Raw genomic sequence first — 25,131 nt, 5'->3', positions numbered from 1 at the left:
ACCGGGGCATGTGATCACAAGCCTGTAATGGCTAACTTTGGATGCATTTTGATGATAGCCTGAGGAACACGAAAGCAAATAAATTACAAAGCTGCAGATGCCTCATGCCGGCTGGTCTGAAGAGTCTAATGACATGACATTCAGTAATATTGTGTGTGAGATCATGACCCAGTTTCTGCTCATAGAGGTTGCACCTGGAGTGCTCAGGATTGGGAGATTCGTCACTTGTTACCGTCTACCACAGGTAACGGTAACCTAACCTAATCCTGGCTATCACAGTCACGGTCCTGAAACCACTGGATTTCTTTCCTTCTCTAAATTTAGTTTTCCCAATGTTGCCGACATCCCTCTACATTTAACATTAAATGTCTACCCTACCTTGTGTAGTGACGAGTGATCAACACCACATTGAGTTCGTTCTATTAAGTAGAGCTTTTTCTATCATAATGGGAAATAAATCTCGTTTAAACGGAGGTTAGTATCTCGCTCTATGACAAAACGAGATAAATCAACTACTTGTATCTCAGAGAGAGAGAGAGAGAGAGATAGAGACACCACCTGTTAGCAGTTTTATCCTTCCTTGGGTACAGTGCATTGTATAATGATGGTATTCACAAGAGAGATGGCAGGAATAGTGATGTATATTAATACATATTTATACGTTACTTACATACAAAACAGGATGAAGAGGCTTGAGACTCCCCTTGTGTAGTAGGCATTATTATGCTAAGGTTCAGGTAACGTTTAGAGTTGTGTATTGACCACCGAAAGTGTTAAGAGCATGAACTGTGTTGCATAATCAAATTGAATAAATTACAAAGCAACGACGCAGTTATTGTTGGGGACTTACCAACAGTTGCTTGGAGTGCTTCATCAGCTGGTGATAAAAGAGTAGGATAATTGAAATGATTGAGGATAATTACCCCTCTCAGATAATAGCAGTCTCCAGTGGTGACAGTACTTTAAACGTAAGTCCCTGTCTGTTGCAAGAAATAATTCACTCCTGTGTGGTCGGGAAGAAGTTGGTAAACTGTGACCATAACATCATTTGAATCACATTATAAACGATGATTGATATCCAGAATAATCTTACGACGAAACCGAATTACAAATTAGCAAACTTGGATGAGATCAGTAAAGATCTTAGATTGCACTCCTGAACAAAATACTGCTGAAGGAATGTGGAGCTGATTAGTTTCATAGATTTTTTTCTATAGAAATATACAATATTACAAGAAGGATATAATGAATAATAAAAAATTAAGGCCAGTTTGGATGTAATAACAGCTCCTAGAATAAGTGTACCGTGTAAGGAACCCTAATAAGAAACTGTAAGTGATATAACTACAAGATCTATGCAATTCGCGTAGAACTGCGGAGAAATCAAGAAAACGCGTCCATTGTAGTAATCGAGAACTTTAGATTATCCACAACGAAAACCCAACCATTAATATTTACTTTAAATATTTGACGAATAAACATAATAATAAATTCTGTACTTTATATGGATCACAAATAAAAACGAAAAAAATCGAAAATAGCAAAACTTCTGTTGAAACTTTTTAAAATAAAATTTAATATTGGTTCAGTCAGCAGTATAAACATTCTTTGAAGTATCTAGACCAACTTAATATACAGAAAGCCTCATAACAGGGCCAGGAGCCAGATTCACGAAGCAGTTACGAAAGCACTTATGAACCTGTACTATCTTTTCTCAATCTTTGGCGGCTTTGTTTACAATTATTAAACAGTTAATGAGCTCCGAAGCACCAGGAGGCTGTTTATAACAGTAACAACAGTTTATTGTGAAGTTTTCATGCTTGTAAACTGATTAATTAATGTAATCAAAGCCGTCAAAGATTGAGGAAAGATGTACACGTTCGTAAGTACTTGCGTAACTGCTTCGTGAATCTGGCCCCAGGAGAGCTGCCCGCTCCAGTATCTTTAGTTTAAGCGCTAAATAGTGTTTCCCTTTCATGTAATATTTAACAAATCACTGGAGGTTACGAGGTAATAATTTACTGGGAACTAGACAATGTCACGGCAGTGTTTTTGAAAGGTAACAGGAAATGTCAATTAAATATTGGTCTATTAGGAAAATGGTGATAATGGATTAACAGACAGCCATTGACAAAGTGCCAAACAAGATTGGAAAGTAATTTCAGGGCTCATGGAACTCTGAAACATTAATTAAAAGCCTCGACGCAAGATATGCTTAAATATGGGAATTAACGAGTTGTACTAAACGAAAAATAGTCAGACTCGATGAATATAAAGAGAAGGATCGGTGCTGGGCTCCATCCTTGTCACGGGAGACATCTCCCGTCACGCAGGGTGCAGTCGCACCTCCACAGATCTCCAGTATCATCTATTGATACCGGTAATGGCTCAAAAGGGCCACCACGGGCCTATTCATGCCCGTGCCACCTTTTGGGTGGCTTAATCTTCATCAATCAATCAATCCATCCTTGTCATAATCCACATTAATGACCAAGAGACGGCATTAATTTTAATACTTGCTGATAACACCAAATTGGAAAATGTTGTATCCCATCTTGAGGTTATCTTGAGATGATTTCGGGGCTTTAGTGTCCCCGCGGCCCGGTCCTCGACCAGGTCTCCACCCCCAGGAAGCAGCCCGTGACAGCTGACTAACACCCAGGTACCTATTTTACTGCTAGGTAACAGGGGCATAGGGTGAAAGAAACTGTGCCCGTTGTTTCTCGCCGGCGCCCGGGATCGAACCCGGGAATACAGGATCACAAGTCCAGTGTGCTGTCCGCTCGGCCGATCGGCTCCCCATACAAGTATTCAAGAGCTAGAAAGTGTGGCACAATCACATTTTAATATCAATGTTTATAAGGTGGTGCTATTGTAAGAACACTTTGCCTACATTTAATACGTTATGAACACAAACGTCGTGAAAACCACTGAACAAGACAAATGGAGATAGATAATAAGAGTGATCACCAGTCACAATATTAAATACACAAAACAATGTTTCTGGCGAGGAACATGGCCAACAGAAATAAAACATTTCATAGGAATTTTGATTATAAAACGCCAGAGACCGTAATGACTTACTTAGTGCGTTGGTCGGACCTCATCTGAATTACGCATTGCAATTTTGCTCCTAAAATTAAACAAAAATAATGACAAACTGGAGAGACTACAGAGAACGGAGGCCTGCTTATACCTTCATTAAAACGTTCGTCATTTCCCAGTGCGCGCTTGCGACGTTCCTATCTGGCAGAATCCACACGCTGCTCCTCACTCTCCTTACTCTGGCAGAGGCAGGCCAGCAATTAATTTTCAATATACGTGTCATGCAAGCCTTGCCCGAACCTAACTTTATTACATACAACGTTTCTTAATTACATACAACGTTTCTTAATTACATACAACGTTCCTTAATTACATACAACGTTCCTTAATTACATACAACGTTTCTTAATTACATACAACGTTCCTTAATTACATACAACGTTTCTTAATTACATACAACGTTCCTTAATTACATACAACGTTTCTTAATTACATACAACGTTCCTTAATTACATACAACGTTTCTTAATTACATACAACGTTCCTTAATTACATACAACGTTCCTTAATTACATACAACGTTTCTTAATTACATACAACGTTCCTTAATTACATACAACGTTTCTTAATTACATACAACGTTCCTTAATTACATACAACGTTCCTTAATTACATACAACGTTACTTGATAACTATACTAAACGTCACTGTGTGAACTGCACACACGTCACTGGATGGACCGTACACACAGCGTCACTGGATGGACCGTACACACAGCGTCACTGGAAAGACTGTGTTTGTACGACCGTGTATAAAGGCATTACTCTCCTACAATATATTGACTCTTCATTTAGTTCACCTGCGTAATTATTATGCCTATAATTTGATATCGGAATATAGTTAGCTTTCAGTAATCAATGGGAAAATATTTATTTGGTTCCCTATCTTTGAATATTCACTTAATATATATGAAGTCAAATTTACGTATTATTATGCTTGCACTTATTTCCTGTATTGATTTTAATTGAGATTTATATATAATATAATTTCATTTAGTACTTAGCGAAACCTGAGGCGATCATCTTACAGTTTAATTGTTGTTGCACAAGCATGAACGCTCCCCCCCTCCTACCACTAGTATAACTTATACCACTATTTCTTCGTGCTTTAATTTCCTTTTAATTGTTTTATAATTGTATATTATCTTAATTCACCTTCCTAGTTTTGTTTCTTGTTCTCTGAAATACTTTTCCACGTTTTCTTTCGACTGTGCTACACACCGATCTCTGAGCTGTGTTCTACATCTGCCGTCTTTTGTGTGTGTGTGTGTGTACATGCATTTACTCCAAGGAAGAGTTAATGTTGATACCTGGTTGATGGGGTTCTGGGAGTTCTTCTACTCCCCAAGCCCGGCCCGAGGCCAGACTTGACTTTTGAGAGTTTGGTCCACCAGGCTGTTGCTTGGAGCTGCCCGCAGGCCCACATACCCACCACAGCCCGGTTGGTCCGGCACTCCTTGAAGGAAACAATCTAGTTTCCTCTTGAAGATGTCCACGGTTGTTCCGGCAATGTTGTCCTCGTCTGCTGTCGCATGTTACACACACCGGCACAAAAGTGCGGTGGTGTAGTCTATATGAAAGGACTTTTTGGATGCATTCTCGGACAAATGTACATTGACCTTTGACAGGTGGGGTTTGTCTAGGGTTGTCTAGGAATCCCTTCAAATTAGACACGTTAAATAGTGAGAGCTGACTGATGTCACAAGGTGGGTGTTGGCGGGAGATATGTCATGGTGGCTTCCACACCAGCTTAGCTCATGAGCGTGTCGGTGTTGACTGCCTGAGGAGGAAAGAATACTCCTGTTATAGAGCTTCGGCCTCACACACGTGGGGTCCACGGCTCGAGACGTCTACAGCCCAGGTGGATGGGGTACTGCTGTTAATCTCTTGACAGCTGTACATTTCCCGCTCACAGATGTGTCAACATACCAAGAGTGCAGTTATGTTCGCAGTCCAGTTTTCAAATAGAACGTCGTCGGATTCACAAAGTTCAGGTCAAGTACTGACTTAATAACATCTGTAATGTTAACTTGAAGCTTGGGCTGGAGGATGGGCTGCATTTTTGACACATCCTCTGAAACCCTTCATGTAATCCAGGCTCGAGGGTAGTCGTATGAATGCGGATGTATCTAAGTATGTTTAATTAAAAATTCAACCTTTAAAATTACAGCATCATTGTTCTTTTCAGTTTTTTTATTTGTCAAATATATTCATGGAAATTACTAATGGTAGGGTTGAATACAATTTAAGGAGAAGTTCTATTAACTACAAGTGGCGTCCCATACATCAGTGCCAGCAAGCTTTTTCGTTATGTCGTATGCACCAATTACGAATCGTCAAGTGTCCGAAGCAGTCGTCTAGTTATTAATTTCCCGATTGCCAACCAGCGAGGCATTATAAGAGCAAGTTAGATGCTACCACGATACCCAATTATAACAAATACTCAATTTACGAAGTTCTTGCAAACTGTCTCGTGCACCGATTAGTAAACAAATGAGGGCAGAGCCATCTATTGAGCACACGAAATACTGCCACACGACTAGGCTACGAGGGTTCTAGCTGTATATAGCGACTACCGATTAGTTGCCGTCTGCCTAACAGGCGAGATATTAGTATAACGACCAGACATTGAGTTTATCAAAAGGCCTCACTGGCGAGTTCTGACTGGTGATTAGTTAACATGAAGGCAGAGACATCCGATGAGCATTCAAGGTACATGGAAGCGAAGGAGTGATTTTTTATACTGATTACCGATGAGAAATGAACGATCTCGGAGCAAGAACGACATGTACCAATAGAATGTTTGTGTGCCAAAAATATGAACGTGATAAAAGTAACTTGTCCTCAGGAAGGAAATCCCACTCCTAGGAATGGTTTGAGAACGACTACATAATTAGAGCTATTATCTACTCGCTATCTATGGTTAGGTTAGATAAATGTTACTTTAGGTTAGGTTAGGTTTCAGTACGTTTGGTTACGTTAATACGGTGTAGTATTGAAGATAATCTGAAATATGGATTTCGAATTTGAGTGTACCGGAGAATTCCGTTTACAGAAAATTAAATTCTTCAAAGAAAACGTTTTTAACATATACGTTTTATAATTTAAACGAACGATACATAATACAATGAAGTTATAAAGAGAATAATCTGTGTTTAGGACAAAGGCTCACTTGCCAGTTTGCATGTAGACTATTACTGGAACCGTAATACGCTTTCAGGTAATCACGGATATCTAGATAACTATCCAGGTGGCTTGAGGGGCATAATATAATGAAATAGATATAAATGTTGGGGCGCGCGTGTGTGTGTGTATTTACTATTTCTGTCTGCACAATTGAGCTATTAGCTCTTGGACCCCGCATTTCTAACCAATCTATTTTTCCTCTGTTATATCTGCTACATATATTTCTAACACACACACACGCACACACATACACCTGAGTGGGGTGTATATACACACACACATACCAGGGGGGCCCTGGTGGATAACGCGCAGGACTCGTAATTTTGTGGCGCGGGTTCGATTCCCGAACCAGGGAGAAACAAATGGGCAAAGTTTCTTTCACTCTGAATGCCCCTGTTACCTAGCAGTAAATAGGTACCTTGGAGTTAGTCAGCTGTCACGGGCTGCTCCTGGTGTGTGTGTGTGTGGTGTGGAAAAAAAGTAGTTAGTAAACAGTTGAGAGGCGGGCCGAAAGAGCAAAGCTCAACCCCCGCAAACACAACTAGGTGAATACACATGCGTGTATGCGTGTATATGCGAGCAGTTTCGTTTAGGTAATGACAATCTCTGGCATCCAAATTTACAATAACAAATATCTCATTACTAAAACAATACAAACACTACCGCCTCAGGGAAAAATGACGACCCACCACTGCAGGAAGAAAGGAACAACCTCCACTGAGGGGAAAAAACAATCAACCTCTGCAGAGAAAAAAACAACCTTCACTTTGGAAAGCCAACTAACCCCTTCATGGGGGAAAACCCCATCCAACCTCCACTTGGGGGGAAAAACCCATACAACCTCCACTTGGGGGGAAAAACCCATCCAACCTCCACTTGGGGGGAAAAACCCATCCAACCTCCACTTGGGGGGGAAACCCCATCCAACCTCCACTTGGGGGGGGGGGAAACCCCATCCAACCTCCACTTGGGGGGAAAAACCCATCCAACCTCCACTTGGGGGGGAAACCCCATCCAACCTCCACTTGGGGGGGGGGGGAAACCCCCATCCAACCTCCACTTGGGGGGGGGGGGAAACCCCATCCAACCTTCACTTGAGGGGGGGGGAAACCCCATCCAACCTCCACTTGGGGGGAAACCCCATCCAACCTCCACTTGGGGGGGGGGAACCCCATCCAACCTCCACTTGGGGGGAAAACCCCATTCAACCTCCACTTGGGGGGGGAACCCCATCCAACCTCCACTTGGGGGGAAAACCCCATCCAACCTCCACTTGGGGGGGGAACCCCATCCAACCTCCACTTGGGGGGAAAACCCCATCCAACCTCCACTTGGGGGGGAACCCCATCCAACCTCCACTTGGGGGGGAACCCCATCCAACCTCCACTTGGGGGGGGAACCCCATCCAACCTCCACTTGGGGGGAAAACCCCATCCAACCTCCACTTGGAGGAAAACATCAACCATTAACCCCCGCTGTAAAAAAAAGCTTACATTTGATCAACTATTTAAGAGACTTAAGACTCAACTATTAAGAAACTACCGTTTGGCGTTATAATTATCGTGCAATGTTTGTATACTAAGCTGTACAAATTCTCAGTTGTAAGGAAAACTATCATCGCTAATATCCAGCAGCTCTTGTGTGGTGGATATTAGACTTTCAATCCACTTGTGTGGATTGAAAATAATTCAATCTAATGCCGCTCACTTGAAAGATCCTACAAGAGCCAACTTACGAAAACGTAAATATATAAGTAGTATGATTTTGGCACTATTATTTGGCCCTAGAAAATAAATTCTGGATCGTCAAGTTGAGCTTAGTCTACCCAGCTCAGTGCTTGCCACTTCCGCGTGCGGGGGCAGCAGCGCATTCCAGGAACTGCCAAGCTTGTGTCAGGATATCGACTAGTAACGAAACTCACCACCTCACTCACTCTTCGCGTTCCTTCCTCTTCCTCTAAATTCCTTCCTGCCTTCCTTCCTTCCTTCCTTCCTTCCTTCCTTCCTTCCTTCCTTCCTTCCTTCCTTCCTTCCTTCCTTCCTTCCTTCCTTCCTGCCTTCCTTCCTTCCTTCCTTCCTGCCTTCCTTCCTTCCTTCCTTCCTTCCTTCCTTCCTGCCTTCCTTCCTTCCTTCCTTCCTTCCTTCCTTCCTTCCTTCCTTCCTTCCTTCCTTTCTTCCTTCCTTCCTTCCTTCCTTCCTTCCTTCCTTCCTTCCTTCCTTCCTTCCTTCCTTCCTTCCTTCCTTCCTTCCTTCCTCACCCTCACTTCATCCTCCCTTTTATTCCTTCCTCCCACCTCAAACTTTTCTCCTCCCCCCTCTCTCAATCCTCCCTCTCTTCCCCCCCCCCCCCTCACTCGCTCCGCCTTCGCTCGGTCTCCTCCCCTCACTTCCTCCTCCATCTCACTCCCCTCATTCCCTTCCTTCCCCCATCATACAAACCTCCTCACTTCCTCCCCCCACAATACCTCATCGCTGCCTCACGCCCCCCCCCCCACAAAACTCCTCCCCTCCTCTCCGCACACAAAATTATAATCATTACTTCCCGAAAGTGACAGCAAGAGTGCCACGTCGAGTAATAGCAGAAAGCCTGATATTTCTAGGCCAGTTGCCGGATATTTGCGCGTAAACTTGACCTTCTTAAGGTCAAGAACAGGAGATTATTAAGTCCATCTCAATAGCTTTCTGACCAATCAGCACGTTCAGTTTTGTCCTGACCATAGTGGAGGACTAATATGTAGCTTGCTCAGTGTGTATGTACCGTTAAATGAGATATACTTCTCAGTATACTAAATATATATATATATATATATATATATATATATATATATATATATATATATATATATATATATATATATATATATATATATATATATATATATATATATGTATATATATATATATATATATATATATATATATATATATATATATATATATATATATATATATATATATATATATATATATATATTTCTCCTTTCTGAGATTCCAAGTATTCTCAGGTTATCGTTTGGAAAAAATTAGCAGGAAAAACTTCAGTATTCCCTGATTTTGAAATAAAAAGTTTAAATATTCCTGTTTTAAAGTTTTTAATTAACCCAAAACCTTAACTTTGAAAAAGAAGCTAAACATATATTGTTTATGAGCTTGTAAAGTATCCAAAAAGTAAAGTATCCGTCAGGGACAAAATATTATGGAAAACACGAGTGAGACGCAAGGGTGACAGGTGAGCACTCATTCCCACTTGTCACCCCTCGCGTCGACTAATAATATATTCATTACCTTCATCACACAGGATGGCAAGGGAGGGAGCCACGCACACGCACGCACGCACGCACAATTCGTGCGAGAAGGGACTTCGTGATACACCATCAATATGGGTTCTGGGATGGCAAATCTTGCCTCACGGGTTTAATAGAATTCTATGACCAGGTGACAAAAATTAAGCAAGATAGGGAAGGGTGGGGCAGACTGCATTTTCTTGGATTGTCGGAAATGTTCTTGGATTATCTCCCAGAGGGTATAGAATAGTTCCTCTCATTGTTTGCTGATGCTGCAAAAATGATGAGGAGGATAAAAAAAGGACGATAGTATGAGGCTACAAGATGACCTAGACAGACTGAATGCCAACAATGGCTACTAAAGTTCAACCCAAGTAAATGTAAGGTAATGAAAATAGGCGGTGGTAACAGGAGGCCAGATACAGGATACAGAATGGAAGATGAATTACTTATGAAACGGACAGAGAGAAAGATCTAAAAGTTGGTATTACACCTGTGACGATAATCTCCTTCAAGAGATTGAGCCTGCTCTTCCCTCCAAAATTACGTCTTCACAATTATATAAAAAGACTATGGAAGAAATGTCCAACAACAACGACAACAACACCAGCACCAGCAAGGCTTGCCAGGGTGAGCAGAAACGTATGCAACCAGCCACCTGTTCGAACTCCAACCACCAAACTACCCGTTGATCGCTACGGCTCCGCTGATTGGTCGCCGGTCTGGCTGCACCTGCCTCGCCCCCCCCAATACTACCTGATGTCTGGGGTCGCCCCAACATCAGTCTTCAGAATGTTCCGTGCTTTCGTAGCCAGCACTCCTCCCAGCTAGACGTTAGCGTGTACTGAGAGAGGTGGTGGCTTTAAGCCAATATTCCAGCACCTCCCACTTACCTTTTGTGTTGCACTTCTTGTTATTTTGCCTTAACGTAACTTTTCATTGTGTCATTTAAGTATTCTTATTATTTTGATTCATTGATTTTATTATACATATTTGTTTGTCCATATTTTCATGTTTTGATTTATTTAACGTAATTAAAATTTCATTGTTAAAGTTTTACTTGTGTTTTGTGTGTCTTCTCCTTACCTTACCACAGACGAAGTTCCAGTTTTTCTATTTTTTTTTATAACTATGTGACGAGGCCATACCCCTAGCCTTAAACAGCCGAACACCAACGCGTTACCGTCACAAGTTATATGGGGGCCTGTCCGGGAGCTTCACTCAGGTACTGGTGATAAGTGGTAATTTATGGTAAGCGTATTTAACTTTGTTAACGTAGCTTTACTATTTTTCATTCAATTTCATTTTTTATAAGGTGCGGTGTATTGTGCATTACGAGAGTAACATATAGTGAAGGTGAGACAACTTTGGATTACGTGGTGACTGTAGGCCGCAGTCATACTCTTAATTGGTCATCTCTCCCTCCTTGTTATTACTCGTATTTACCATCTATGTCCCTTGAATATTTCTCATTCTGACAGATCATCATATTGGTACCCTGGTACTGTGGTCTGCCCCGGGTCAAGAGTACCCAATCTTCTGCAATCTGACTGTAGGAGGACAAAGAGGGCCATAGTTCCTCTAGCTCGAACTTTAGTTGCTGAATTGGGACCTCAGCAGCAGTTCTCGTCACCAGTTGACACCTCGCACCCCTACACGTCAGTCAGAGATGATGATACATACAACGGTAGGGAATTAGCTTATTTTTTCAGAGCACAAAAGTTCGCTAATTCTGTAAGTATCATATTAAATTCAGTGGGAAAAACTTGCTTTATGTCCTATAGAGACTTGGCAAGGTATGCCTACATCCTTGGACTACCAATTTTACTTTTGAAGCATTTAACTGTTTCAGTTGTTTTCGAAACTTTTGTTTCATTTGTTAGTAGGATTTTCTTGCCCTTATTCTCTTACATGAGTACCGGGTACAAGATTTCCTGCGCCCTTGATTTAATTTAATCATTTAATATCTTTCACTTAACGTTAATTGTTAAAGATCACACAGGATAGGTACCAGTTGCCACGTTGTCCTGTTTCTGACATTTCATTATTGAACATTCGTGTACCTTTATTTGCTAATTTCACCATGTTTCGTCTCCAAACTTTCCGTGCAAATCCAGCAGGTGAAATAGGGACTTTGAGTCGTGCCAAGAGGACTGAACTACAAACTCTTGCACATGAGTATCAACTAGAAGTTCCCTACCAAGCCAACAAAAATGACCTACACAACCTGTTGCTGGATTACTATTTAGAGCAAGGTAAGATAGACTCTGAAACTCATGAAACTTACTATATTGCAGATAAAACTGACTTGGCAACGATGAAACTTAAACTAGAGCTGGCCAAGATTGAACGTGAGCAGCAAAGGGAAGCCCTCGAACAACAAGAACGAGCTGCTGCCATACGAAGAGAAGAACAAGAACGAGAAATCACCCTCAGAGAACGTGAAGCTGCTTTGAGAAGAGAAGAACACGAACGTGGACTCGCCCTCCAGGAACGTGAGGTTGCACTACTCCAGGAGCGGGAACGAGTACAGCTTGAAACACTCCAGGAGCGGGAACGAGTACAGCTTGAAACCAAACGACGCGAGTTGGAGATGCAACGCGAACATGACAAGCAACAAGCAACTCTGGCTCTAGAGTGTCGTCAACGTGAAATCGCCCTGGAAACTTCACACTTCACTCAACGCCAGCAAGCTACTGCAAATCTTCCCGTCAGTTTTAATATATCACATGCAAGTAAGTTAATGCCATCCTTTGTAGAAGCAGAAGTTGATGTGTTCTTTACCACCTTTGAAACCCTTGCTAATCAACTCAGTTGGCCTGTCGACCAATGGGCCACACTTCTCAGAGTCCATCTTACAGGTAGAGCTGCAGTCACACTCAGTACTTTGGCGTCTGAGAATGACTACTACACTCTGAAACAAGCAGTGTTGGACGCCTACCTCCTCTCTACTGAGAGTTATAGAAGGAAATTCCGTGACCACCTGAAGGCAAGTACCACTACCTTCCTCGAGTTTGCTAACACGAAACGGAGGTATTTCATGAAATGGCTGGAAGCAGCACATGTCTCTACTTTTACAGAACTCGTGAACCTGATGCTTGTTGAAGAATTCTTGAGACGTGTGCCGCCTCCTGTCCGCCTCTACTTAGCAGATAAAGAAGAAACCGACTACCTGAAGTGTGCTAAGTCGGCTGACACTTACAGCCTCATCCACCGGCTGACACCTGAACCATCCTCCAGTAAGAAGTCGTGGTACAGTTACGAGAAGGTGAGCCCCGATCAAGCTGGTTCACAACTGTACTGCAAGTATTGTAGACTCTATGGACATACCATAGACAAGTGTGGTAAGTCTCAATACAAGGGAACCACTGACCAACAACGACCCAAACCAACTCCTCCTAAGTCCGGTAAGCCTGTGATGAATGTTGGTGTTGATGTTAATGATCTTTCTCTTTTCAGTAACCACCTGTATACTGGAACTGTCTCTGCCAACGGTTCAAATCCGGAGGGACGTTTCAAATTGAAGATCTTGAGGGACACAGCGGCTCTACAATCGATCATCTTGAAGTCGGCTGTGCCCAACATAGTCTACACCGGGGAAACGGTCTTCATCACTGACCTCACTGCTACTACTCCATACCCTCTCGCCAGAGTCCACCTGGATTGTCCCTACGTGAACGGGGAAGTCCAAGTCGCCGTCAGGGAAAAGCCTTTTCCCATGCCTGGAGTGCAACTTCTCCTAGGCAACGACTTGGCAGAAGACCTGCAACCAACCAACCTGATCGTCATGGACAAACCCCAGGTGTGTAACTCTGTGCCAAGTAACCCTATTCTTGAGTATGTTCCAGCAGAGGTTCAAGAGAGTGATGATGTTTCTCCTCCGGTTCTCGTGACCACCCGTGCACAAGCCGCACGTCCACAGCCAGCTGACTCTACTGCTACCGCTGTCCCTCAAGACCCTCAGAAACTACCCCCGCATCTGACCAAGTTGGAGTTCCGTAAGTTGCAGAGGGAAGATCTTACTTTAACACCATTGTTTTTCCAGGCTGAGACTCAACCCGACAGTATTCCTGGGTTCTTCCTAGAGAACGACTTGCTCTACCGCAGATATAGACCCAGTAAACTGAAGGAGGAGGACGATTGGGCCAACACCGAACAACTTGTGATTCCCACCAGCCTGCGGCCCACTATTCTACACCTGGCCCATGGAGCATTCTCCCACTACGGCTTCAACAAGACTTACCATGGGATTCGTCAAGACTACTACTGGCCAGGTATGGTAAACAACGTCAAACAGTACGTAAAACAGTGTCATACATGTCAGATGGCAGGCAAACCGAACGTCTCCATTCCCAGAGCACCACTGATTCCCATACAGGTGCCTGCGGAACCTTTCCACAGACTCATAATAGACTGTGTTGGTCCTTTACCTCGGACCAGTTCAGGTAACGCCTACATCCTAACCATCCTGTGTCCTACCACCAGATTTCCCATAGCAGTTCCAGTGAAGAACATCACGGCTGCTACGGTTATCAAACATCTACTGAAGATCTTCACTCAATACGGATTTCCCAGGGAGATTCAAAGTGACTGTGGCACCAACTTCACCAGTGATCTCTTCAAAAGGACACTGGAGGAGTTCAACATCAAACAGGTATTGTCCAGCCCCTATCATCCTGCTTCACAGGGTTCTCTTGAACGTAGTCATCAGACCATCAAAGCACTCTTGAAAAAGTTTTGTAGTGAAACCTCAAAGGATTGGGATAAGCAGATTGACCTAATAATGTGTATTTTCAGAAGTCTCCCCAATGAGTCCCTAGGAGTATCTCCTTATGAGATGCTCTACGGCCGTAAGTGCCGTACTCCCCTTAAGGCTTTCAAAGACTCTCTCAGAGATGCCACCTTCAGTGAGCATCAGAATGTGCCCCAGTTTCTTCAAAACCTTCAGCACATTCTAGAGAGAGTCCACCGCTTTGCCCATGATAATCTATTGAAAGCCCAGGTGAGAATGAAGACTCATTACGACCAGACCAGCAAAGTAAGAAAATTCAAGCCGGGAGACTTCGTCCTTGCTTATTTCCCTATCCCAGGTTCACCTTTACAAAACAAATTTTCAGGACCCTACTGCGTCAAAGAATGCAGAAGCAACAACACATACGTCATAGAGACTCCAGATAGGCGGCGGAAGACCCAGCTGTGCCACGTCAACCTCCTGAAGCAATATAATGGTACTCCTCCCACTGTCTTGATTAATTGTTCTACCTTCACAGAACCCTACATCCACAGTGAGACCATCCCGGCTTCTTCTCCCGAAAGCACTGACAAGGAGTCGGCGCTTTCTAATTCCAAAATCCTTAATGATCTTCCCAAATGCTTTCAGGATAATAATCGTGCTCCTATGCCCTCTTCTAATTCCACTCTCACCTCGTCAGATAAGCCCTACATCCTCCATGTCGACGCCAATGGTACCGACGATGGTGGTGTCGTGATGCAGCAACGAGGCGAGAAGAATTCACCTGTCAGCGACTACTGCTACAAGGAACGACGGAACAATTGGCAAGGAGCTACTCTTCCTCATCCTGAAGCTTCAGCACTTCACTCCACACCTGAAAAGTGCTCGGTCCACCATCAATACGGACCACACCACCCTACACCTCCTGCAGCACGCCCACTTCTCATCTCAACGTCTTCTACTATGGGCTTGCTAACTGCAGAAATTCAACCTGGAGACACGCTATACCAAGAGTCTGACAACACCATAGCCGATGCCCTCTCCAGAGTTTATGAAGTAGAAGCGACTCCATCCATTACTCCACCACATAACGACGTACTTCTTCCAGAACCGCAGGCTTCGGGGGAGAGTTGTGACGATAATCTCCTTCAAGAGATTGAGCCTGCTCTTCCCTCCAAAATTACGTCTTCACAATTATATAAAAAGACTATGGAAGAAATGTCCAACAACAACGACAACAACACCAGCACCAGCAAGGCTTGCCAGGGTGAGCAGAAACGTATGCAACCAGCCACCTGTTCGAACTCCAACCACCAAACTACCCGTTGATCGCTACGGCTCCGCTGATTGGTCGCCGGTCTGGCTGCACCTGCCTCGCCCCCCCCAATACTACCTGATGTCTGGGGTCGCCCCAACATCAGTCTTCAGAATGTTCCGTGCTTTCGTAGCCAGCACTCCTCCCAGCTAGACGTTAGCGTGTACTGAGAGAGGTGGTGGCTTTAAGCCAATATTCCAGCACCTCCCACTTACCTTTTGTGTTGCACTTCTTGTTATTTTGCCTTAACGTAACTTTTCATTGTGTCATTTAAGTATTCTTATTATTTTGATTCATTGATTTTATTATACCAGAAACGTATGCAACCAGCCACCTGTTCGAACTCCAACCACCAAACTACCCGTTGATCGCTACGGCTCCGCTGATTGGTCGCCGGTCTGGCTGCACCTGCCTCGCCCCCCCCAATACTACCTGATGTCTGGGGTCGCCCCAACATCAGTCTTCAGAATGTTCCGTGCTTTCGTAGCCAGCACTCCTCCCAGCTAGACGTTAGCGTGTACTGAGAGAGGTGGTGGCTTTAAGCCAATATTCCAGCACCTCCCACTTACCTTTTGTGTTGCACTTCTTGTTATTTTGCCTTAACGTAACTTTTCATTGTGTCATTTAAGTATTCTTATTATTTTGATTCATTGATTTTATTATACATATTTGTTTGTCCATATTTTCATGTTTTGATTTATTTAACGTAATTAAAATTTCATTGTTAAAGTTTTACTTGTGTTTTGTGTGTCTTCTCCTTACCTTACCACAGACGAAGTTCCAGTTTTTCTATTTTTTTTTATAACTATGTGACGAGGCCATACCCCTAGCCTTAAACAGCCGAACACCAACGCGTTACCGTCACACACCAAACCTGTCTCTTGAAGCCCACATAAAAAGAATTAAATCTGCGGCATACGCGAGGCTGGCTGACATCAGAACAGCCTTCAGGAACCTGTGTAAGGAATCATTTAAAATCTTGTATACCACATATGTAAGACCAAGTAGTATCCTGTAGTATGCGAGCCCTTCCGAGAGCTGTATACAACCATTGTGAGACTCATTATTGAGTATGTTGCCCCAGCATGAAACTTCTACCTAAAGAAACACAAAACATATCTTGAAAAGGGTGCAAAAAATATGAAACAAGGCTCATTTCCGAGCTAAGGGGACGGAGCTATGAAGAGAGACTGAGGGGACTGGAACTCTCTATAATGGAGGAAAGGAGTAGGGCAGACATATTAATAACTTACAAGATATGGGGGAATAGACAGAGAAGATATAAAAGCAATGTTCACATTAAGTAATAGTAGAACGACAGAACACAATTAGAATCTGGAGACACAGATGAGTCAGATAGATGTCAGTGTGAGTTGTAAATTAGTGAAGAGTACTAGACGATATCATGAAAAGTGATATCATGAAAATACATTAGACGACCGACGGTTGGAAAGGCGGAGGCCAAGAGCTAAGAGGTCGATCCTGACGGCCGAAATAATAAATACAAATAGTAAACATGTACACACACCCACCTAAATGTAGGTGTTCCCTAGCGACTGACAAGGCGCCCCAGAGTCGGTCAGAGGCCGGGCGGGGGGGAGGGGGGAGGAGCCACTGAGCACCAGACCAATAATAATAGTTTCATATTAGGTGGACTGAGAGGGCGACCACTTCTGAAAAGTAAAGCTACATTTATTCCACAGATTATGGTGGGCGTCACTGTTGTTGACATGTGTGATTTGAAAGTGTGTGTGTTTTTTTTTAACCTGTACCTGTTGTTAACTAGAGGAATTTGGAGAACCGAGCTTCGTCTCTCGGATTCCTTCCTTCCAAATTGTCAGTAGACTAATGCAGTGACTATGGACCCTTTTTTGTTTGTTCAGTGCCATCTCTCTCTGTAAAACATCGCATTAAAGCAATCGCTGGTCTTTTCCAATAAAATTCGTCCCAGTTATCCCCTGGCATTTTACGATAACGGCTGCTTCACGTTACATTGGTTCATTTTTCTGTTTAGCTTCCATGTATGTATTATCCTTCTGTTTGTGCTAACATTCTCTCTACTACATCAATATCCCAAAGTATTATGTAGACATGGATCATGTTTCTTCCAGTTTTCTAGTTTTTATTTCACTAGATTTAGCTTCCACAATTTACGTAGTCAATTATTGACTATGCTGTAGTCAATGATCGACCACACAGTAAATATCTCTGCACTCTAGAGTTACAGTTCATGCCTTGAGGCTGGAGCGCCATGGCAGTGCTGTAGTGTGCAGTGCTGGTCTGACATAATGTATACAGGGTTCTCAAAGCACTGTTGTCATGGTTCCTGAAGGCTGAATTGAGAGAGTAAGTTTCTGGAGCAAATAATGGCCAACATCGCCGTACACAAGTGAGAAGTGTTGTGTAAATGTTTGCTTCGCTCTGGTGCAGGTTCTTATTAAACTGCAACTGTTAGAAAATATAATTTCCTAATATATTTCTCTGTTCAAAGGATTAATTTTTTTTTCATGTGACATTTTAAGATTATCAGTCAGCCAGCTCAATGTTGGCCAGCTCTCCCTCCCTTGTTGTCCAGCTCTCCCTCCCTTGTTGGCCAGCTCCCACTCCCTTGTTGGCCAGCCCTCCCTCCCTTGTTGGCCAGCTCTCCCTCCCTTGTTGGCCAGCTCTCCCTCCCTTGTTGGCCAGCTCTCCCTCCCTTGTTGGCCAGCTCTCCCTCCCTTGTTGGCCAGCTGTCCCTCCCTTGTTGTTCAGCTCTCCCTCCCTTGTTGGCCAGCCCTCCCTCCCTTGTTGGCCAGCCCTCCCTCCCTTGTTGGCCAGCTCTCCCTCCTTTGTTGGCCAGCTCCCACTCCCTTGTTGGCCAGCTCTCCCTCCCTTGTTGGCCAGCTCCCACTCCCTTGTTGGCCAGCTCTCCCTCCCTTGCTGGCCAGCTCTCCCTCCCTTGTTGTCCAGCTCTCCCTCCCTTGTTGGCCAGCCCTCCCTCCCTTGTTGGCCAGCCCTCCCTCCCTTGTTGGCCAGCTCTCCCTCCTTTGTTGGCCAGCTCTCCCTCCCTTGTTGGCCAGCTCTCCCTCCTTTGTTGTCCAACTCTCCCTCCCTTGTTGGCCAGCTGTCCCTCCCTTGTCCAGCTCTCACTACCTTGTTGGCCAGCTGTCCCTCCCTTGTTGTCCAGCTCTCACTACCTTGTTGGCCAGCTGTCCCTCCCTTGTTGTCCAGCTTTCCCTCCCTTGTTGGCCAGCCCTCCCTCCTTTGTTGTCCAGCTCTCACTACCTTGTTGGCCAGCTTTCCCTCCCTTGTTGGCCAGCCCTCCCTCCTTTGTTGGCCAGCTCTCCCTCCTTTGTTGGCCAGCTCTCCCTCCTTTGTTGGCCAGCTCTCCCTCCCTTGTTGGCCAGCTCTCCCTCCCTTGTTGGCCAGCTCTCCCTCCTTTGTTGGCCAGCTGCACCTCTCTTCTTGGCCAGCTCCCACTCCTGTTTGTATTGTATTTTATATTGTCCATTATATAATAATTTACTGTGTACGTCTTCATTTTTTACGTGATTTATTAAAGAGATGAAATTTTCATTAGTGTTGAGCCTCAACCTCTCTCATCATTCTCTTAGTTTTTCTGTCATAAGCATTCTGCGAATAACTACGTCATGCACGGAAAGATCTTCTGTGCCTTTCACGTTTAAACCATCAACATCCATCTGGCAGTGTTGCACAGTAATGTCAGAATTATGTTCGACTACCGTTACCTGTGGCAGGTGGCTGCAAGTGAGGAATCTTCCAATCATTAGCAGTAAAGGAGTAAACAGTGAGACATAATAGGGCAGCACCCCTCAACATCATATTACCGAATATCCAGTAATCAGACACCTGAGATCTACCGTGTTTATGTATCTGCAGGTTTACAATTGTGTTATTTCTCTGATTCTTGTGAATATTCTCATAATATATCTAAAGTTTTTGTTAGTGCTAACAGAGTACACGCCTCTGAATGACACGAGTTTGGTAACCTCTGCTGGAGATTAGGGTAGCCGTATAAATATGTTTATACCGAGGTATGACCACAGAATAAATCCTTCAACCCTCGCAGGCCTCTTGTTAGCAGTCCTCACTATTTTCGTCGCTCCTCGGGTATCGGCCCTCAGCCTCCGCGAAACGCATACATTAACAAAATGAAGCCACTCTCAACAGAGAGCCCTTAATATAAACATGTTCTCTCCTATTCAACAAACTGTTCCTGCATTTTCGGAGCGTGCCAATCACCGCCCACCCACAACTGCCTAATACACACTGCTCTCTCACAGCACTGTAGTTTACTGATTTATTCTGGCGTTGGAGTAAAATAAGGGCGGTTGTTGTTTGTGATGGAGGCTGGTCTTAGTGGTGAGAGGTTGGTTGATTTTCCTAGATTGTTAAAAAAGGGAATTTATTAAATGGCCTCTTCCTGTTACATATATGATTTTGCCACATTATGGGTAGTTCATAATTGTTTTTAAATTTTTAAGATTGTGGTTTGAATATGTTTTATTTGAATATGTCAAGAAAATCAACTCCACGTTTTCTCCGTTCATGCGATGTTGTCAGTCTCTTTATATAGTTGGAATGTGATGGTTGATTTGGGTTACTTTCTGATATAACTCTTATCGTATATTATTTTTAATATAACTTAATAATGAATGAAATCTCCGAGGAGGAGAATCATATTTGGACTTTTTTTTAATTTTCGAGACAGTTTTCGGTAATTTTTATTTGCTCGGCGAATTTTTCGGCTGTTGCATAAATAGGGATACGTGAGCGATACATACTTTAGATTTTGATTTATAATGTCTCTACCAAGTCATTTAAGAATCTAAATGTTTATGTATCTTGTAACACAAAAGTGAGTCATTTAACGTGTATATCCAATTTGCTCTGTCACATCTATATTGTAATTTGGGATCCAAAATACACTGTCAATATAATTTCTTTGTATTGGTTTCTGTGATTGCTCCAAAGACAGCATTTGTTTCTATAAGGAGGACATGTGTGAAGGGGACTCTATTTTTCGTCTGTGTCTTGTATGTTGGCCAAAATACAAAAATAGACTTTAAATAGTTTCGAATGGAAATTTTGTTGGTGTTGCTCTCCTAGCTCATCCCAGAGTGTGTTGGGGGTACTTGCTTTTGTCTAGTAATGGTAGTTGCTTTTGTCTAGTAATGGTAGTTGCTTTTGTCTAGTAATGGTAGTTGCTTTTGTCTAGTAATGGTAGTTGATTTTGTCTAGTAATGGTAGTTGCTTTTGTCTAGTAATGGTAGTTGCTTTTGTCTAGTAATGGTAGTTGCTTTTGTCTAGTAATGGTAGTTGCTTTTGTCTAGTAATGGTAGTTGCTTTTGTCTAGTAATGGTAGTTGCTTTTGTCTAGTAATGGTAGTTGCTTTTGTCTAGTAATGGTAGTTGCTTTTGTCTAGTAATGGTATTTGCTTTTGTCTAGTAATGGTAGTTGCTTTTGTCTAGTAATGGTAGTTTCTGTGGTGGTAATGTCGCATCTGATTGTTATGAGGATAATGGTTGTGAGCTTGGAGTGTGTTTGGCCCGTATTGTCCATTGCAGTTCTATGCACTTCTTACGTTTAGTATTGTCTCTTTCTTCTGGATTTAAAAAAAAAATAGATGGGCTCTTTTGTATACACAATATCCCGTTGCTCATTATCTGTAACATGCCGGGGCTTTTGCATGAAAATCTGGACATGATAGATTATGACATTTTCGTTCATCTAGTGAGGTCTTGAACATGTGTGGGTGGAAAAACAAATTTGAGCGAAAACGCCGTTTTGTTTTTCTAAGCTTTGTTTATTTAAATTATTTATAGCTAACTTCTTTACCTATCTTAATTCCCAGGTGACTATGTCTACGTTATTCCCCTTATCTTGTATTTACAAAGATAAGGTAAAACAAGAACAAGTTACAGACCAAAGAGGTAGTACACAGTGAAGGGAAACTACCTGTAATGATTAAAGAAAAAGACTTGGGAGAGAACATCACATCAAACCTAACTCCTGAGACTCATATGAATTGGATAACGTCAGCTTTACAATCCACATAAGCAAAAGTTAGAACATCCTTCAGGAACCTAGTAAGGAGGCATTTAGATCAGCCTACTCCACCTACGTGAGACCAGTCTTAAAGCATGCCGTCCCTGTTGTGGAGCCCCCACCTAAAATACATGTAAGAAAACACAAAAAGTTCGTGTTTGGTTTGCGATGCTGCTCATCCCAGGATTGCGAGTGATTGGATGTGAAGAGAGACTGAAGGAACTAAACCTAACGACGCTAGAAAAGAGAAAGAGGGTAAGACATGATAGAGACGTATACAATATCTTGTAATATTGACAGAGTGGGGAAAAAAATATTCACAATGAATACCAATGGAACAAGGGGGGCATGGGTGGAAGCTTGAGACTCAGATGAGTCATAGATATCTTAGAAGTTATTTATTTATATTAAGAGTAGTGGGAAAATGGAATGAACTCAAGGAACATGTTGTAGAAGCAAACTCCATTAAAATTTATTAGTAGATATGATGGGAAACAGGCCAAGAGTTATTTCTTAAGACAACCGACAGGTAGAAAAGCGGGGTCCAAGAGCTAATGCTCGTTTCTGCCAGCACTAATATGTGAAAATGGTGAATATACAGGGCCTCGCGGCCGAAGGCCCAACGACCTCCGAAGACTACGCTCGGAGGTCGTAGTCTTAAGGGTCCAGATTCAGTTCCCGGCCGAGGCGGAAACAAATGGGCATTTTCTTTTTCACCCTGATGCCCCCTGTTCACCTAGCAGTAAATAGGTACCTGGGACTTAGTCAGATCCTCCCGGCTGCTTCCTGGGGATGTGTGTGTATTCACTTAGTTGTGCTTACGGGGGTTGAGCTCTGCTCTTTCGGCCCGCCTCTCAACTATCAATCAATCAACTGTTACTAACTACTAACTAATTAGTTTTTTCCACCCCCCCCCCCCCCACCCCAGGAAGCAGCCCGTAGCAGCTAACTCCCAGGTATCTATTTACTGCTAGGTAACAGGGGCAACTTGGTGAAGAAAACTCTGCCCATTTGTTTTTCCGGTTGTGCTGGGGGATCGAACCCCGGTTCCTAGGTCCACGAGTCTAGAGCGCTGTCCACTCAGTCACAACCCCACCCACCTGTATGTATGTATGTGTTAAGATATAAATATATGCAGAAAAAATTATCGGTTAGAAAGGCTGGGACCAAGAGCTAATAGCTTCATTGTGCAGGTGTAAATAGTAAACACACACCCCCCCCCCACACACACACGTGTTCCGTGTGTGTGTCTAATAATAATAATAATACTAATGATCGCAACATAAGGTCTGTCACAGCGTCGCAATATGTAAACAGATAAGAATAATTATACAGTACGATATATATATATATATATATATATATATATATATATATATATATATATATATATATATATATATATATATATATATATATATAATGTCGTACCTAGTAGCCAGAACGCACTTCTCGGCCTACTATGCAAGGCCCGATTTGCCTAATAAGCCAAGTTTTCCTGAATTAATATATTTTCTCTAATTTTTTTCTTATGAAATGATAAATCTACCCATTTCATTATATATGAGATCAATTTTTTTTATTGGAGTTAAAATTAACGTAGATATATGACCAAACCTAACCAACCCTCCCTAACCTAACCTAACCTATCTCTATAGGTTAGGTTAGGTTAGGTAGCAGAAAAAGTTAGGTTAGGTTAGGTTAGGTAGGTTAGGTAGTCGAAAAACAATTAATTCATGAAAACTTGGCTTATTAGGCAAATCGGGCCTTGCATAGTAGGCTGAGAAGTGCGTTCTGGCTACTAGGTACGACAAATATATATATATATATATATATATATATATATATATATATATATATATATATATATATATATATATATATGTCGTACCTAGTAGCCAGAACTCACTTTTTGGCCTACTATTCAAGGCCCGATTTGCCTAATAAGCCAAGTTTTCCTAAATTAATATATTTTTTCTAATTTTTTTTTTATGAAATGATAAAGCTACCCATTTCATTATGTATGAGGTCATTTTTTTTTATTGGAGTTAAAATTAACGTAGATATATGACCGAACCTAACCAACCCTACCTAACCTAACCTAACCTTTCTTTATAGGTTAGGTTTGGTTAGGTAGCCGAAAAAGTTAGGTTAGGTTAGGTTAGGTAGGTTAGGTAGTCAAAAAACAATTAATTCATGAAAACTTGGCTTATTAGGCAAATCGGGCCTTGCATAGTAGGCTGAGAAGTGCGTTCTGGCTATTAGGTACGACATATATATATATATATATATATATATATATATATATATATATATATATATATATATATATATATATATATATATATATATATATATATATATATGCATGTTTACTAGCTTAGAACAATAAATAAAGAATATAATGAAGTTATCCCTTTAACAATGAGCTTAAAGTAACTCAACTCTGCTATAAGCATAAATGTTCCTAATTAGGTTATCACCACTGAAGATATTGTCGTAGGCGCTACGCACGGGACTCGAACACTGGCATAAATTAGCATAAATTAGTTGCTGACTATAATACCAAGTGATATTCACTATCCTTGTATTCAAAAATACTCGGTCATTAATGCGTTAAGTAAATGGTTTAAGGACACTAGTTGCACCAATTATAATTATTCGAAAATAATCTTAACTTTTTATTCCTTCACAAAAATGAGTATTAACCTCGTCTAAAATACACTACTGTGCAAGGAAACTTTAATCATAAGTCTGCAAAAACACTAAAAATATACTCCTCCAGGCATCATAAATATTCGTCCTAGTAGAGAAATGGAGATTTATATTAAAAAAAAGACCTGCATTGTCAGCCTGGTACACGAGTTATTTATTGGAACATCACGTAAGATAGCAGCGATAACTTCTTACATCTGCCACGAATTGTTTCTTACTAATTAAAAAAAATATATATATAAATATATTTCCCTTTTTGTTCACTTCAGGCAACAACTATTACCCAAAATAATCAGTCAGCTGGGTGGAGGCAAAAGGAGAGGGGTGCCTGTTGCGCCTCTCTCTGCCTCGCAAATTAAAGAACAAATCCTGGTAATTTTACCGAAACATGTCAGTTTCTGCTGTTTACTTAGTGGCCGAGAAGTCTTCTGTATACAATGAACGTCCAGTTCCACTGTGTTAGTAAAATATTGTCGAGACGAAACAGTGTCGCTGTGTATCTTCATGAGAATGGTCTTTTGCAATTTTAACCTACTGCTGGGTTGAAACATGCAAACCAGCATCCTAAGTCATCCCAGACATGTTACCTATCATCCCGCCATCATGCTCCTAAGGTTGGATCATAGATATTTTTAGTATTTGTGATTTCATTGTGTATTTGAAGGTGGGAGGGGGGGGGCTTTTGGCGTGAACGCCATTACCCACGTCAGTGTATTTGCAGATTACATGTAAAACTGGGATTGCCTAC

This window comes from Procambarus clarkii, chromosome 66 (assembly GCF_040958095.1).
Source record: "Procambarus clarkii isolate CNS0578487 chromosome 66, FALCON_Pclarkii_2.0, whole genome shotgun sequence".
NCBI lineage: Eukaryota > Metazoa > Arthropoda > Malacostraca > Decapoda > Cambaridae > Procambarus > Procambarus clarkii.
This window is presented reverse-complemented; position numbering follows the sequence as displayed.